Raw genomic sequence first — 17447 nt, 5'->3', positions numbered from 1 at the left:
ATGAAAAAGCAAGCTCAGATATCAGTCCTTAAAGCTACAGTTCTGATAAGGACCAGTAGGAGGATGGAATCAGGTCAGGTAGCCTGATGGAATGGTTGCTGCTGGGTGACAATTGAAAGGGAGCCACAGACCGCTGGTCTTTTAACAGAGATAATGGAATAGCCCAGGAGCCTCTCTTCTCTCCCTCTGCTCTGTAGCCCAGTAGAATGGCTACCACATATTTTATTTATTTATTTATTGCATTTACATACCGCCCCATAGCCAAAGCTCTCTGGGTGGTTTACAAAAATTAAATAGGCCTGGTTTGCACATCACACTATGTTAAAGTTAAACCATAGTTTATTTTCCAGAAGGAAGTTTTCTGTATTTCTTTTCCTTCTGACCTCACTGTTTACAATCCCCCTCCCCACAACCATGTATGTATTTGCTTGCAACTCAGCTAACACTTGATGCATCTAATGAAGTAGGCTGCTGTGATCCCCAGAAACGTATGCCATATAAAATTTGTAAGTCTTTAATGTGCCACAAGACTCTTCATTTTTAGGTGATTTATGACTCTTTAAACCGCTATTTTCCCCTCAGTTTCCTGGTAAAACCTAGTATATACTATTGCCTGTCTAAGTTTACAACCTCATATACACTTATTTGGGAATAAGTCCCATTGAACTAAATAGAACTTGCTTCTGAGTAGACACTGCACTGCCAAACTAGCTATTTTCAGGAAGTTGGCAAAACTGTTTAATAACAGACTTACTTCAGCCTTTAGGTCATACTTGACTTTAGCTCCTCAGATGGAACTGATCCATACAAACAGGCGAAAACTGAGCTTCTGATCATTCAGATGTTTGTCCTATATTCAAATAATTAACCCCAATTTTCTTTAGTTTATTTAAAAGGTTCCTGTATTCATTTTCTATATAAACAGGAGTGATTTAGGAACTAATCATAATCCCATTTACATGGAAATGTCACAGTGAGTTCAATGAGACTTAAAATTTGGTTACTGTTGCAGAATAAACAGCTCTTTTTTGGAACCACAGAAATCAGTGAAGCTAATCACACCTAATTATAAAGACTTGTCACATGTTACGATGTATGCATGCATTGCTTTGTATTAGTGTACATGTTTTTGTATGAATGGCTGTGCATGTCTTGCATTGTTACTGATTTTATTCTATATTGTATTTTAATCTCGTTTTGTACACCGCCCAGAGAGCTATTAGCTATGGGCGGTCTAGAAATGAAAATAAATAAATAAATAAAATAAATAATATGGGGACTGGACCCCTTGGGAATTTCATATTGCATGTACCATGGCACTTGCATTTGTATTTGTGTGCAGAGGTATAATGAAGCAGAGATAGGAAGGGATGATATGTCACCACTTCATAGCAGAGATGATGACATCTAAATGTTCAGCTGGTACTCAGTAAACATGTCTAAAGGCTAGACTGCCACTCTGAGTTCGAACATTTCCAAAGTCCCTTTCTTACGATAAGCCACAATGTTACAAAACTGTGATTAAGCTTTTGAGTCCACCAGAACTCTTCATCAAGCTGGATGCTTAGCAAGGTGGGAGGAATGAGTGAGGAAATGAAGCTGGGTTGGTACTGAAGCCAGTGTTGGATTAGGACCTGGGAGACCAGAGTTCAAATCCCCCCTCAGCCATGAAGCTCACTGGGTGAACTTGGGCCAGTCATGGTTCCTCACCCTAACCTACCTCACAGGATTGTTGTGAGGATAAAATGGAGAAGGGGAGGAATTATGTGCACCATCTTGAGCTCCTTGGAGGAAAGGTGGGATATAAATGTAAAAAATCAATTAAAATAAATAAATAATGTTGCACTGGTAACAAATTCACTTTTATTGTGTGGTCTCATAGCTATGGGACCATTTCTATCGGGGTTGCCATGAAGAGCACCTGCACTCAGTAGCGTAGTGGAAAATTCAGAAGTGCAGGGTCCCTTCATATTTGTCACAGCCACGCCACGCCCCCTTTTTGCAGTGAGTTGAGAATGAGATCCTTGTTGGACTTCCGGGAAGGGTGACTTCGCTTGAGCCTGCTTTTGAGACGGGCTCCCGCCTCAGAAGAAGCTTTTTCAGATATAAATCAGTCAGAACATTTTTTTTTTGACTGATGAAATTTCTCCCGGGCAGGGAGAAACGTAGAGATCAACCTCAAAAGCCTGTTTTTGTTGGGAGGACTGGATTTCATTAATTTATGAGAAAAGGTCCAGCCAGCAATGCCGGACGGACTTCCGAACAAGCTCTATCTGATTAATGCGACACATTTATCTTTTCTTCAAAGAGAAAACGGACTAACAGGCAAGCACCCTTCTTTCTATCTTTTTTTTTTACTTGATTTAAATTGTTGCAGCAAAAAGAGATTTGTCAAATGAATCAGCTTTAAAGAACTTCTGGGTGAGCTATAAGTCTTCTCTGTTATTCACGAAATTAACAGCTTATCTCTGCTTCTATTGCAAAAAGCTGTCCTGGAAGTGCATTCTAAAGATATGAACAGAAGAGGGATTTCTATTCCGAGGAGAAAAAAATAAAAAATATGAACTTTGGAACATTATATTGTCTGGGACTATTCTCTTTTTGGTCTATTTTATTTTGACGAATCTGCTTCTTCACGACGCCACTAACTGTTTTGATGCTGGGAACTAAATTTGTTTTGTATTCTTGAACATAGAGAGATAAGGCAGGCTGCTCTGTTTATACTGTGATGTCATCAAGCCTGGAATATTAACCCAATTGTTGCTGAAATAAGAAGTGGTTCTTCTTTATTTTTATTTTGTTTTGTTTTCGTGGTTTTAAAAATGGCAATCAAGAAAGTGGCTGAGAATCTGGAAGTAATTATGTTTCAGAAAATAATGGATGAGATTGAGATAACGAAACAAACCCTGCGACAGGGCAGTAAGGAGCTGAAAATTGAACTGAGCAAAATGACGCAGGAGCTTGAAGAAATAGGGGATCCTGTGAGAGAGGAGAATGAGATCAGAGATGAGAAAAGAAAAAATAAAGGGAAGATACAAGCCCTGGAGATTGGAACAAATGTGGAATTGGAAAAAGATCTGGAGTTTATGGATATTAGAAATAAAATCTACTGTTTGGAATTTAACGTTATCTCTGAAGAAATTAATGAAGATATTAGAGATAAAGTTATCAATGGCTTGGATAATTTTCTGGACTGGAATGATGTGATGGAGCTTGATATAGAGAAAATCTATGGAATTAACTGCAGCCATGTGACAATGGAAAAACTCTCAAGAGATGAGCCAGTGCATTTTGTAAAAAAGAACAGAGATATGACTTTACAACAATATTTCAGCAACTTATTCAGAATGGATGGCAAGAAAATATTTGGGATAGAGGAAATTCCCATCAGACTCTTATTATATGACTATGGCTATGACAGCAAGATTATTATGGAATACTGATAATGGGACACTGAAATTACTGGATTTAACAGGACTATTGAAGATGGAAGATGGAATTAATATGGATAATGGAATAATGGCTATTGAAATTATTGGATCTAACAGATTTTGATGAGATGGATTAATCGATATGTTTATTTGGACTATGGTTATGACAATAAGATTATTATTATTATTAACGAGATGGATTAATCGACATGTTTATTTGGAGAAAAATTGATAGATATATTTCTTAAAGAATTGAAACCTCTCTTTGACTTTTTGTGGAAAGAATAAAGTAATGTTTATGAGATTTGATGATTAATTAAGATAACTACTGGAGGAAAGTGATTTTATAATATAATTTAAGAGACAGGATTGTTATATATTGTAGATCTATAACTGATCTGCGACAAATGGGAAGTCAACATTTTATTTTTTTGTTTAATCATTTTTGTTTTGTTTTGTTTTTTGTCTTTGAATGTTTTATGATTTTGTTATGTTTGTTTTATGAAAATTTGAATAAAAATTATTGTAAAAAAAAAAAAGAGAATGAGATCCTTGTTAATGCCTTCTCCCACAACAACAGACATCCCTAAGGAGCCAATAAGTATAAAAGGGGAGAGTGTTAGCTACTAGTAGCTGACTCACCTTTCACTCTGATTGGCTCCAGTCAGCAGGGAAGGACAAAGAAAGCATGTTAGAAGACTCTTCTCAGTGGCAAACAAACTCATGCTGATTGGCTCACAGGATGCTGGAGACATAGGGACCCTGCTGGGACCTGGCTCCCAAGAAAGTAAGGGGTCTAAGACCCTCAAGACCCTGGACGACTACACCTCTGCCAGCACTTGACAGCATGACAGTATTCTATGATGTCTTCTGCACAGAGAGAGGAAAAGAGGCTTTCTTGCCCAGATCACCAGTTGGCGCACCTGAGGATTTGCTTCAAAAAGGGAATATTTGAACTGCAACATGCAGCACAATCCTATGTGTGTTTACTCACAAGTAAATCTCAGTAAGTTTAACACTGTGGGGCTTATTTCCAAGTAGTCAAGTATAACATCTGGCTGTGTGGTTACAATCCTAAATATACAGTTACTTGGGAGTAATTGAACATAGTGGGGCTTACTCCCGAATTATCAGGCTGCGGAGTCACCCCAAGGAAGTACGGATGGAGTTTAATACTACGAAAGCAGTGGCGCCTGCCATCAGGAAGATCACTTCTCTCCCCCCCCAGTCCCCCCCCCTTTGAGTTATCGTGAGGAAGGTTTTCGCGGGAAGAAAAAGATCTGCTGCTGCGCCGTCGAATCAGCTCCGCTCCAGTATGGAGTGGGCGCGTGGATGCCATCCAGGACGTTCGGCGCGGGAAAGGGATCCGCAAGCCCGGAGGTCCCCAGGAGAGGGCGAGCCAGTTTCATCCTCCTCCCCCCCCCCACGCCGCGGCAGACCCGGCGCATGCGCTCTTCGCTAGTAAGCAAAGGGGTGGAGGAGAGGTTGGCTGTTCTTGGAGCAGGCTGAAGGCGCAAAGCGCAGCAACGCGGAGGGCCCCTGGCCGCCCGTTAACCGGGCAGAGGCGCTCGCTTGGCGGAGAGCGACGACGACGATGACGATGACAATGCTGCCTGGGGAGGCCGATCGGTTGCCGCTAAGCCAGCGCAGGCCCGGGATGGAGCCGCGGCAGCTGCTGTAGGAGCCGCTAGGAGGAAGCGGAGGAGGAGGAAGCAGGAGCGAGCGAACAAACGAGCGAAACTGCCAGAAACCCCCCGGTAGGGGTGGAGACGGATCGCATAACCCAGGTGATGGAGGAACCCTCGGCAGTCCCCCCTTCCGATCCTATTCCCCCCTTTGAGCCTCGTGCATTTTCTCCCTCGCCCACTCTACATCCTTTCTAATGTCCCTTTGCCCCGCCGCTTCTTCCTCTGGGGCCTCGGCACCCCACTCCGGCTCCTTCCGATATTTGTCCCACCTCTTTCTCCACGGATCATTCAAAATCACCGCCTACGTTGCCCCCCTCCTATCGGTCTCTCCCACCCCACTCACCTCGCCTTCCTGAGGATCTTGACTCTTCCCTGCTCCATCCCCTCCCACCTTATCGTCCTTTCCCAGCCAAACTGCTTAAAAACGGGTGGTCTCTTTCCGTGGACTCTTAAAGGCCTTATGAAGCTTCCCCACCCCTATGGTTCGTCCGCTAATGCCTCCCTCCCGTATAAGGGTTGTGAAGCCTTTGGGGTATTGCAGCCATTCTCTGTCTCTCTTTCTCCCCTTTTAAGCACAGCGCTAGAAGCCCCTCTGCCCTTGCTGAGCGCAGCGCCGAAGGTTTCGGGCTGGCAGCGAGCTTTGGCGGGGGGTTACTAGAGTTCAAGCGCAGCTGAGCTCACCGGGGGCCCAGGAGGAGGGGGTTCTGCAGCAAGTTGTAGATTAATGGAGAGTCTTGAATTGCAGTCAGCAGCCCGATGGGGAGAGGGGGGAGTTCCTGGCTCTGGAAAGAAAAGGGGGGAGCGGGAGTTGCGGAGAATTTGCTTTCCAGAAAGTGTATTGGATTATTGTGATGGGAGGTTGAATCATCCCCCAAGGGTGCTGACGGTGCTGACCCAGGTTCTGAGTTTGGTGGTAGCACTTGCGGTTCTCTGCTTTCTGAAATGGTTTCGGTCTGTTTGCATTCTGGTCTCCCCGACCCCCCCCCCTCTAGGTCCGGAACTCGTTGAGTGGAAATAAAGGCCAGTCGAGATCAATGAAAGACCATGTGTAATAGGTGTTGGTTTTGGAGTATTACGTTTGTTTATGGTCAATCTCCTTGCAAGCGTTCTGCAGTTAAATACTCTCTGCTGCAAAACTTTCCCATCTTGTGGGCTAAAAGGGGGGAAGTGAAGAGGCCCAAGTGTTTATAAAGCAAATGCTTATGTAAGAATTATGTCCCTTTTCTCAGTCTAGTGAGCAGGGCAGTCTGACTGCCTGGTTCTGCCCCTCCAAATCTAGTTCTGTTAGGCACCTTCTCTTCCCTTAAATTAAAGCTTGTAATGTTCTCTCTCTCTCTCTGTTTTATCTTTCCCTTTGGAGCTGCAGTTCAGTTTGACAGATGGTTAGCTATTGGAAAGCTGCCTCCATGTCAGGTATTACTTTGTCCTCTGGCAAGTACAGGAAAGGAGTGTGTGCTAGAGAAACAGGCTGAGTTGGAGAAAAACGTGACTTTAAAGATAATTTAACAGGCTCCTGCGCATTAAAAAAATCCTGTGCTTTATGCACTACCCTTTTGGGCTGCAGTCATATGCAGATTTCACACTTGTTAATGTAGACTTCTAGAAATAATTTATAAGCTGTGTGATTCTTCTAGTTGTGATACACGTTTTTTAAAAAAAGATACGTTTAACATTTAAATCTCATTGTGGGTGTGGAAGAGGCAAAGAGATTCATTTGCAATATATACTAATAAAGTAATAGCTAAAATGCTGATACTGTCCTGCAGATCTGGTATTAATAGGTCGCCTTGGTTTTCTTACTGTAGAGTGTAAAATTGCAATTCCGTGTACACTTTTTTGAAAACAATTCCACTGAGTTCAGTAGGCTCTTGCCCTGCGTAGGATCAGGTTGCAGATAAAAGTAATGCCACCTTGTTAAGCAAAGCTGTAATAGGACAATGATGCTTTAACTTCTGCAAGTATGAATTGGCTTATTTAATTATGGGTGATGCTATGCTTGAGTCAGTAGAATTCTGATAGAATTTCTAATTATACTGTCAGGAATATACTTGCTCCAAATTGATGTGGAAGCACGGTTGACAACTCTTTCCTGTGCAAAAATTGTGTTGCTAATACTATTCCAGGACTACAGGATAAGTCATCACCTGCTGCTTTTCTCTTTGTCTTGAAGTTGTTAAAGGCACAGGAGCCTTCCTGGAAAAAAAGTTGACAATTCTACACAAGACTCTGATCTTTTGTAGGATGAGACAAAAGCAAGCCTATGTGGATATTTTAACAATTAGTCCCATATCTTCTAGCATTGCTGCTTGACGTTCAAACTAGTGGGCTTTTATTCTAGCAGAAATGTAAGCATCTTTCCACACAGCTTTTGATCTGCTTCCCAGTACAAGTGTCAGCAGTGGGTTGAATCAGTGAAGTATATTTAAATACACACCAGAGAGGGACTTTCCCCCTTCCCCTTTGAAAGCAATGGAAATAGCTTGTTTCAGTTTCCCCATAATACCTTATGTCTCTGGGGAAGAATTTTAGAATGATAGATAAACCCAAGAAAACAGTGTGAAGAACTGGCATGTGCTGCAAAAAGGAACAAAAAGAAAAGGAAAATGTGTATTGTCTTTCTTGTATTCCACAATCTGCTTTGAATAAACACCCACAGCACAATTTCCATTGAATTCTTGCCCTTTGCCCTTTTTGGTTAGTCTGTTGGTAGTTCAGATTATTAGAAGTCCGACTGATACTTTATATTCCATTTGCTCTTTTCAGCCAGTACGCTGCATGATGCCATCATACAATGTTCCGATTCCAAGTTCTTGACTGCAGTGATTTGCTTTTAAAAAGCTACAGAGCCAAATAATAGTGTTAATGTGTGTTTGTTTGAGATAGTACGGATAGAACAGTCTCTCAAACATGGATGTTACTGTCAGAAATCCTCTATGTCTGAATACCTATAACGTTAGACCATTTTTGCCCCAATTGGGTGCCCTCCAGATGTTTGCCTTCCAGCAACCCCAGCAACAATGTTTTAAAATTGTTTTTTAATTTTTTAAAATTGTGTTTTTAAATTGTTTTTTGTGTTTAAAATTTGTGTATTTGTTTTTAATGTTTTTAATTGCTGTAAACCGCCGAGAGAGCTTCGGCTATGGGGCAGTATATAAATGTAATAAACCCCAGTAAACATTGCATACTGGCTGGGGCTGATGGGAGTTGTTGTTCAAAACATTTGGAGGGCACCCAGTTGTGGGGAAAGCTGCTTTGGATATGTGGAAGAGCAGCATGGTTTTGTTTCCTTGAGTTGGTTCAAGCTGTCTTGTATGTTTAACTGCTTTTGTGAGTCTGTTGTGCTTGCACTACCTATATTATGGCTAGTAGTTTGGAGCTCATATCCCTCTTCTCTCCCTGCTTCCACAGAGGTGGTCATTGTCTAAATTCTAAGTGCTGTGCATGTATTAAAAGATAAGACAATCCCTGCCTGTAGGCTCCTTATCTAACAAGACAGGCTACAAAAAGAAAATAGGAAGGCAAGAAGAAAGCAATCTGCCTCTTAAAAAATACATTGCAAACATGAGTTACCCTGCGATTGCAGGATACATCTAATAATTGTGCAAGAGCCAACTAAAGTAAAGTATGAACCAACTCTGTGAGAAGGTGCATTTGAGAGACACCACCAGGGACAGATCTGTGGGTATGAACCTGAGTGTTGCCTTTCTCATGTTAAACTTGTACTCCTTTTGAGGCATGGATATACACATTGACATCTTCCCAGCGTAACTTGAGAAGCGACCCCAAGAGTTCTTCTCATGGAGCCGCCTTCCTTTCAGTGTAGAAAAGGTGTCAGAGTAGCATCCCTTGAGACCTGATGGGGTTTTCCCTCACTTGACAGACAGGCATGGTCAAAGCAGTAGCTGCAGTGGGGAGCTTTCACATTGCCAAAGTACTTGAGTGCCTTATCTGGAAGGTTGAGATTTCAAGGTTGCCTTTAATGACTCATTGCTGGCTCTAGGTACAGTGTGCACTTGGCCAAAAGGGGCTGAGGCAGTGCTTTTTCTACAACGGATCTAGTACAATTCTCATCATATTGCTAAGACCCATTTCTCTGGCCTTGCCTGTTAAACTCACCGAAATAATTTACTTGGCTCTTTGGTTCAAATATCAGCACAAGTAAGGCATTCCAGAGCGTGTTGCCTTTATATGCTGTTGGTGTTGTGGTTCTGTTCTTGCAGAGGCACTATACGGAGCAGTGCAGGAGAATATTCTTGCCAAATAGTCCATTGTCAATTTTAGTTGTATTACAAAAGGTTACTACCAAATGCTGAGGGCATTGTGCTACTCTGGCTGGATATCAGCGCCTAAGATTTTATATAGGGGAGTTTACTCCTATCTTGTCCCTGCCACGCTTCTGTTTCAATGAAGTGCAGCTGCTTTGTGCTGCTGCTGTGTCTGGCACTGATAGCTGTCGCTGGCTTAGCTGTGCTGTTGCACAGAACGCTAGATTTGAATGCTGCAAGTTGTGAAGTTATATTAGTGCAGCAGTCATCCCAAATGCTCCTTTGCTTGTGCAGAAACTCATGGGATTGGGCTTTTGGACTAATAGCTTCTTGTTTCCCTGTCAAGGAAAAAAATAGAGGTTGAAGCTGCTATTGAACATTTCTGTAACATGCCCAATAATGTTTTACAACGCTTAATAACCAGTGGGTGCATTTTTAATCGTGATCAGTTTGGGGTTGCCAGGTAGGAGATCTGTATGTATATTGCAGCAGGTCTTAACCCATAAGTGATTGAAATGTTGCTGTTTCTCTGATGGCAAAATTAGAATGGACTAAACGAAGCATTTAGTAACTCTGAACATTGTAGTTCCAACCTTAAAAACGTGTGCATGCTGTAAGCCCATACCTTTGTGTGATCCCACTGATTTTAATGGGTATACTTTTCACCGTAAGTGTCTTCAAAAGAGTTGTTAATAAGTAACTGATGATGGGAAAGATCTTTCTCTGCTTGAGTATCTGAAGAACTACTGCCAATCAGGGCACACAATACCGAGCTGAATGAAAAAAAAATTGGCTTAGTAAGTAGCAGCTTCCCATGTTCCTAACTGACACCAAAATACATAATCATCTGCATAATTTCATCAAGGGTTTCACACATTACACAGTAGCGAACCTTGGTTTATTGTTGTAAGTGTATTCAACAGGTAGCCACAGCCAGCCCTGGCTTTCTAATGTGTACAATATATGTATTTGCAAAAATGAATATATCCACATTTGTTCATACACTCAGTCATATACCAAGAAAATCCTACTAATGCATATGTTGGCTTGGTCAGGGTTTACATGGGATGATGGAATTTTTGTTAAAGGCACATCCATTCTTACAGTTGGTCTGTACAATCAGAATGTATTGGTTCATGTCTGGTCTACGGTCTGGATTGTTCATGAGCTTATGGGCTCCTCCTTGACCTCCTGGTTTAGTCAGACCTTTGTATGTCCTTCCTATGTGTTGTATTATGCAATTTGCTGATATGGCTGAATCTGCAGATTATTTTTATTCTTGCCTTCCAAACCAGTGTTGGAAATCACATTATGTACAAAACAAATGTATATCTGTTTTTGTAGTGTATTGCAAGGTATTAAATATTATAATTCTGACTTCATCAGGCCCAACAACCCTCTGAAGTTGGTCAAGCCTAAAGTATTTACAATGTGACTGTTGTGTAATAATGTTCAGAGCAAACAATGTTTTTAGGTAGGTTGAGTGATTTGCGTAAGCACTGGACAGATCTCACTGTCCAGTAATCGTGTTTTAGTGAGGATCTGGAGTGAGTCACACAAATCCCAATCTAATACTGGCCCAGTTCCCATGTCACGGCAAACCATAATTAATGGTTTATCAGGAATATGCTGAGCTATAGGCTGTTTTGCTCCTCTGTGCTCACGCTGGGCAGAAATTAGCCACAATCCCTGATTTAGTATTAAATCTGAACCAGGATTGTGGTTTGGGTCACTCACAGGAAACCATGATCAATAAGCAAAGAAACATTGGCTCCTGATTGTGGTTTGTTGGAAGTGTTGCTGGTTCAGACATAACACAAAGCCAAATATTGTGTTTTGTTTTCTCCTAGTACAAGTCAGGAGGAGCAGAGCAAAGCGAGAGCAATTTGTCTCTGCACAGTAGACTGGTTTATAGCTTACAGTGAAATGTGAATGAGGTAACGTATTACACCATAATGTCCTTTGTATGTGTTGTATTATACAATGTGTATGAGATTAAACAATCTTAATTCACAGTTACCAGTTTTGGTTTCAGAGTCTTAGATTAACTGTACATGGAGTAATGAACATAAGAACATAAGAAGAGTCTGCTGGATCAGGCCATGGACATCTAGTCAAGCATCCTGTTCTCACAGTGGCCACACAGATGCCCATGGGAAGCCAATAGCAGCACCTGAGTGCAAGAGCACTCTCCCCTCCTGTAGTTTCCAACAACTGGAATTCAGAAATGTACTGCATCTGACTATGGTAGCAGAGCACAGTGTTACAGCTAGCAGCCATTGATAGCCTTTTCCTCCATGAATTTGTCTAATCTTCTTTCAAAGCCATCCATGTTGGTGGCCATCATTGCTGTTGTGGGAGCGAATTCCATAGTTTAACTATAAGCTATGAGAAGTAGTACTTTCTTTTGTCTGTCCTGAATCTTCCAACATTCCGCTTCATTGGATGTCCATGAGTTCCAGTGTTATGAGAGAGAAAAGCATTCCTCTATCCACTTTCTCCATGCCATGCATAACTTTATACACTTCTGTCATGTCACCTCTGACAAGCTCTTTCTCTAAACTAAAAAGCCCCAAATGCTGCAACCTTTCCTCATACGGGACTAGCTCCATCCCCTTGATCATTCTAATGGATTTGCTATGAGGCTGTAAATAGCAGCGTTCTCTGCATATGATCTTGCTGCTGTAGTTAAGAACTTTATTATTTATACCATATCAGATGATGAATTCCTTTTGGAGTACTTAGCTTTTGTTTTCAACAGCTTCATAGTCAAAATATTCAATATCTTTCAAAATGCATAGCTTTCTTCCTATGCTTTTCTGCACAAATTTCTAAAATGTGAACCCTTAACAATCCCACTGAGCTACTGTTGTTGTTGGTATATGCCTTCAAGTCAGTTACCACTTATGGTGACTTTATGAATCAGTGACTTCCAACAGCCTCTGTTATAAACCACCCTGTTCAGATCTTGTAAGTTCAGGTCTGCAGCTTTCTTTATGGAATCAATCCATCTCTTGTTTGGTCTACCTCTTTTTCTACTCCCTTCTGTTTTTCCCAGCATTATTGTCTTTTCTAGTGAATCCTGTCTTCTCATGATGTGTCCAAAGTATGATAACTGCAGTTTCATCATTTTAGCTTCTAGTGACAGTTCTGGTTTAATTTGTTCTAACACCCGATTATTTGTCCTTTTCACTGTCCATGGTGTGTGCAAAGCTCTCCTCCAACACCACATTTCAACTGAGTTGATTTTTCTCTTATCTGCTTTTTTCATGTCCAACTTTCACATCCATACATAGAGATTGGGAATACCATGGTCTGAATGATCCTGACTTTAGTGTTCAGTGATCCATCTTTGCATTTGATGTATCTTATTTTCTAAGTCTCTCATAGCTACCCTCCCCAGTCCTAGCCTTCTTCTGATTTCTGGACTATTGTCTCCCTTTTGGTTGATGACTATGCTAAGGTATTAGTAATCCTTGACAAGTTCAATGTCTTCATTGTTGACTTTAAAGGTACATAAATCTTTTGTTGTCATTACTTTAGTCTTTTTGACGTTCAGCTGAAGTTCTGCTTTTGTGCTTTCCTCTTTAACTTTCATCAGCATTCGTTTAAGACCATTACTGGTTTCTGCTAGTAGTGTGGTATTGTCTTCATATCTTAAATTGTTGATATTTTTCCTTCTAATTTTCACACCTCCTTCATCTTGGTCCAGTCCTGCTTTCCTTATGATATGTTCTGTGTATAGATTAAACAAATAGGGTGATAAAATACACCCCTGTCTTACACCCTTTCCAATTGGGAACCAATTGGTTTCTCCATATTCTGTCTTTACAGAAGCCTCTTGTTCAGAGTACAGGTTGTGCATCCGGACAATCAGATGCTGTGGCACCCCCATTTTTTTTAAAGCATTCCATAGTTTTCATGATCTACACAGTCAAAGGGTTTGCTGTAATCTATAAAGCACATGGTGATTTCTGTCTGAAATTCCTTGGTCCGTTCCATTATCCGACGTATTTTTGCAATATGTTCTCTGGTGCCTCTTCCCTTTCTAAATCCAGTTTGGACATCTGGCACTTCTCGCTCCATATATGGTAAGAGCCTTTGTTGTGAATCTTAAGCACTGCATGGGATATTAAGGGAATAGTTCAATAATTATTGCATTCCCTGGGATCCCCTGTCTTTGGAACTGTCATGGCCCTGTCAGAGAACTCTTCAGATGAGGACGACTCGGGAGTAACAGCAGCAGACCCAGGAGCAGCAGACCCAGAAGGAGACACGGAGGAGACTCCTGAGAATCCAGCTCCTTCTCCCCCTCAGCTGCAGAGCACCCCAGATACAGCGGAGGCCCTGCAGCCAGATGCAGACAGTGAACAGGATACTCCCCCCTCACCTGCAGAACGTAGACAGCAGAAGGTCAGGCAGAAGAGAGGCAGGCCTGTCTCCTTAAGGCCAAAACGCTGAGGGCTCACACCTGCTGTCAAACCTGCTCCTTATAAGGCACGCCTTGGCTTCAGCTTGTTGCTGACTGCAACGTCAGGCGTGGCTTTGTGTATTCCTAGTTTCCCTGCAGCATCTCTTGGACTGACCCCTTGGCAATTGATCCCGGACCTCTACTGACCTCGCTTCTGGACTTCTGACTTGGCAAGTAAGCTTCAGACAGGCCTGGCCCTTATCAGGTTCCCTCCTCGTTGGCCTGGCAGATTTACAACCAGACTGCCGGCTAAGGACTTCCCTTCCCTGCTAACGACCCAGGAATTTCCAGCCCCCACCGGCACTGCTGACTCAGTGCAGAGCTGACAGGAACTGGGATGTATATTGAACACTTCCAGTCTGTGGCCCATTGTTTTCTTTTCCATATTTCCTGACAAAAGTTTATCAACATTTGGACAGATTCAGTCTCCGTAACTTGTAGCAACCCTATTGGTATGCCATCTGTTCCTGGTGATTTGTTTGTTTCAAGTATTTTAAGAGCAGCTTTCACCTCACATTCTAAAATTTCTGGTTCTTCATCATACTGTTCCTCTGTGAATGAATCTGTCAAACTTGCATCTTGTTGTAGAGTTCAGTGTGTTGCTTCCATCTTCCTTTTGTTTTAACTTGGTCAGTCAGTGTGTTTCCCTGTGGATTATTCAGCATCCCTAGTCTTGTTTTAAATTTCCCTTTAATTTCTCTAATCTTTTAGAATAGGGCTCTTGCTCTACCTTTTTTGTTCTCTTCTATTTCTATACAATAACTATTGTAATAGTTTTCTTTGTCCCTACGTACTAGTCGCTGTATTGTTGCATTTAGGGTTCTGACCGTGTTTCTATCTCCTTTTGCTTTTGCTTTCCTTCTTTCTTTAACCATTTTAAGAGTTTCTTCAGTCATCCATTGAGGTCTTTCTCTGTCTTTAACTAGAGGTATTGTCTTCTTGCATTCTTCCCTGATAATGTCTCTGACTTCAATCCATAGTTCTTCTGGTTCTCTGTCAACTAAGTTTAAAGCCTCAAATCTGTTCCTTATTTAATCTTTATATTCTTCTGGGATGTTATTTAAATTGTATTTTGGCATTATGATTGCTTTGTTGTTCTTTTTTAGCTTTACTCTGATTTTCGATACGACCAGTTCATGATCTGTACCGCAGTCTGCTCCTGGTCTTGTTTTTGCAGAAAGTATGGAACTTCATCTTCTGCTACCAATTATATAATCAACTTGATTCCTGTATTGACCATTTGGTGATGTCCACATGTACATCCGTCTTTTCGGTTGCTCAAAAAAATGTGTTTGCAAGAAGCAAATTATTGGTTTCGCAGAATTCAGTAAGTCTTTCTGCTGCTTCATTTCTATCTCCTAAGCCCCACTTCCCCACAATTCCTAGTTCTTCTCTGTTCCCTCCTTTTGCATTCCAGTCCCCCATGATTATCAGCACAGCTTGTTTTGGAGTGTAATTAATTTCCTCCTGTACTTCTGCGTAAAATCTCTCTAATTCCTCCTCTTCTGCGTTTGCCGTTGGAGCATAGACTTGGTTGATGGTTATGTTGATAGGTTTCCCGTTAAATCTCATTGATATCACTTGCTCAGACCTAGTGTTATAGCTCCTAATTGCTATTGCTATGTCACTTCTCACTTTTAAAACAACCCCGTTTCTTCTTAATTTCTCATCCACTGTAGTGAACTACAAGTATTTCCACTAGTCATACCATTTTATGTAAAACCTGAAATATTTAAATTCCTCTTTTTCTTTCCCATGGCCAGGAAATGTCCTTGCCTTTGTGAGTATACAGGGGCCATGGCTTGAGGCCAGAGTACAAGCTTGGCATTCAACACATCCCGGAGTCAGTTTGTGGCATTTCTGGTTTAAAGGGCCGGAGAGCAAATGATGAGAAAAACATTTGCCTAAGACCCTGGAAAGCTGTTGACAATCGAGGAGCAGCTGTTGGGGAGGGGCACTATCGTGCCCCTGACCTCCTGGCAGTGGCGTTGCTGCCACTTACCAAGAGGGAAGATGGAATGGCAAGGTCATTAGTGTGTAGACACACCAGCAGGGATGCCAGATTGGCTTCACCGTTGAGCCTGCACAGCAGCTCCCTGCTGTGTTGGCCGTCCTGGTAAGCAGCAGAGATGCACTTCTTGGAGGCCAGGTGTAGGGTGATGCCCCTCCTAGCCAGCTGCTGCTGTGCCAATCAGAGTCCTAGAATCAATGAACAAATAGTCTCATCTGGAACCTGGTTCCACAGGTAGTCAGCTTTATCATATTTGCCTGTTGATGGAGATAATGCAGTCACCGAGACACATTTCACCTGTTGGAGGCTGTTTCGTTGGGCCTCTGTCTCTTGTTGCTGCTGCTTCTCCTGTAAGTGCCTTGGTACTGATCCTGCAAGGAAGAATGAGTTGTGTTTGGCCAGTGGTACCCATGTGGGACAGTGTGCACCACTTCCCCAACAAAGGTCGTTGTGCTGTGACCTTCCTGGGAGCATGGTGGGACCTTACCTAGTTTGGGGAAGTTGTAGGCAGCAGGGCCTCCTGTCCGCACAGTACACAGTTAGCATTGTGCCCCATGTAGAATACACTGATACAACCTGTTAAATAATGGAGAGTTGTTCAGCAGGTAGAAATTTACCAATAGTGCAGGGGAAATACAATGGCTGTGGGAGTTTGAGTGTTCTGCTTGCATTGGAATGATTAGAGGGAGGAATGGAGGATGCTCAAAAGGCATGCTTTGAGATATTAGTTTCCTCCCTCCTTGAGAATCTCCTCCCCTCCTTTACTTACCTGTGTGTCATGCTTTGTCCTTTTAGTCCTGCTTGCAGTAGTGGCGTTTGGGTTCCTGGAAACTTTCAAGGTTCCTGAGAGAATGCACAAACAGTCAAGGCAAACAACAAAGTAGGAATGGCACTTGAACAGCATTTGCAAAGTGTTCCCTTTGACAGGAATCTTTAAGAAAAAGGCATCTAGCACAAAATTCCCACCAAATGTACTCAAGGTTCTACAGATGTGGAAACAAAATTATGCATCCCTGTATATTGATTACAAGTGGTCTATGTCCCTTGCCGAAGCTTTAAGGCTTTTGATGGTTCTTGTGTCATGATTAGCTACTGAGTTTTCTGGAATCCCATCACCTGACATGGCTGTAGTGGTAAAAGGTCAGTCCATCTGGAACACTTTGCTGATTCCAGCTGGATGGTTCTAACTTACGCCACCAACATTTGCAGACTAAATATTAAATGTCATTGGAGGTGGGATCTGACTGAGCCTAGGGGGTGAACTAAGCCCTGCTGTTGCCCTGCCATTCTCCAGACTTGGTTCAGATTCTTTCTTTGTGCTCTTGATTGAGGTTACACCTGAGGGTACAGTGGAGATGGAGTAGTGGAGTCAATTCCCAAAGCCAGCATAGCTCCTCACTGTGCTGGCACTGTGGGATTTCACCACAGTCTTACCACAGCCCAGAAGGCATGAGTCCAGAATTGGATTGCAGCTTCAATAAAATCAACAGTATTCGTTTTCTCTGTTCCATTAGCTCATTTTCATACATCGCTAATGTTGGGTACTAATAATACAGAACATGCAAGCAAAACTTTGCAGTA

At 42.1% G+C, this 17447-nt stretch overlaps 1 protein-coding gene across 1 annotated transcript in view; it reads left to right on the top strand.

Moving 5' to 3' along the window:
- Positions 1 to 4883: 4883 nt before the first annotated feature.
- RNF145 (ring finger protein 145) overlaps positions 4884 to 17447 on the top strand; it is a 96656-nt gene continuing 84092 nt past the window's right edge. The window contains exon 1 of the mRNA XM_061617506.1: positions 4884 to 5218. The gene's annotated coding sequence lies outside the window, so the exon portion shown is untranslated. The remainder of the gene's footprint in view (positions 5219 to 17447) is intronic.

The sequence above is a fragment of the Rhineura floridana genome, chromosome 3 (assembly GCF_030035675.1).
Source record: "Rhineura floridana isolate rRhiFlo1 chromosome 3, rRhiFlo1.hap2, whole genome shotgun sequence".
NCBI lineage: Eukaryota > Metazoa > Chordata > Lepidosauria > Squamata > Rhineuridae > Rhineura > Rhineura floridana.
This window is presented reverse-complemented; position numbering and strand designations above follow the sequence as displayed.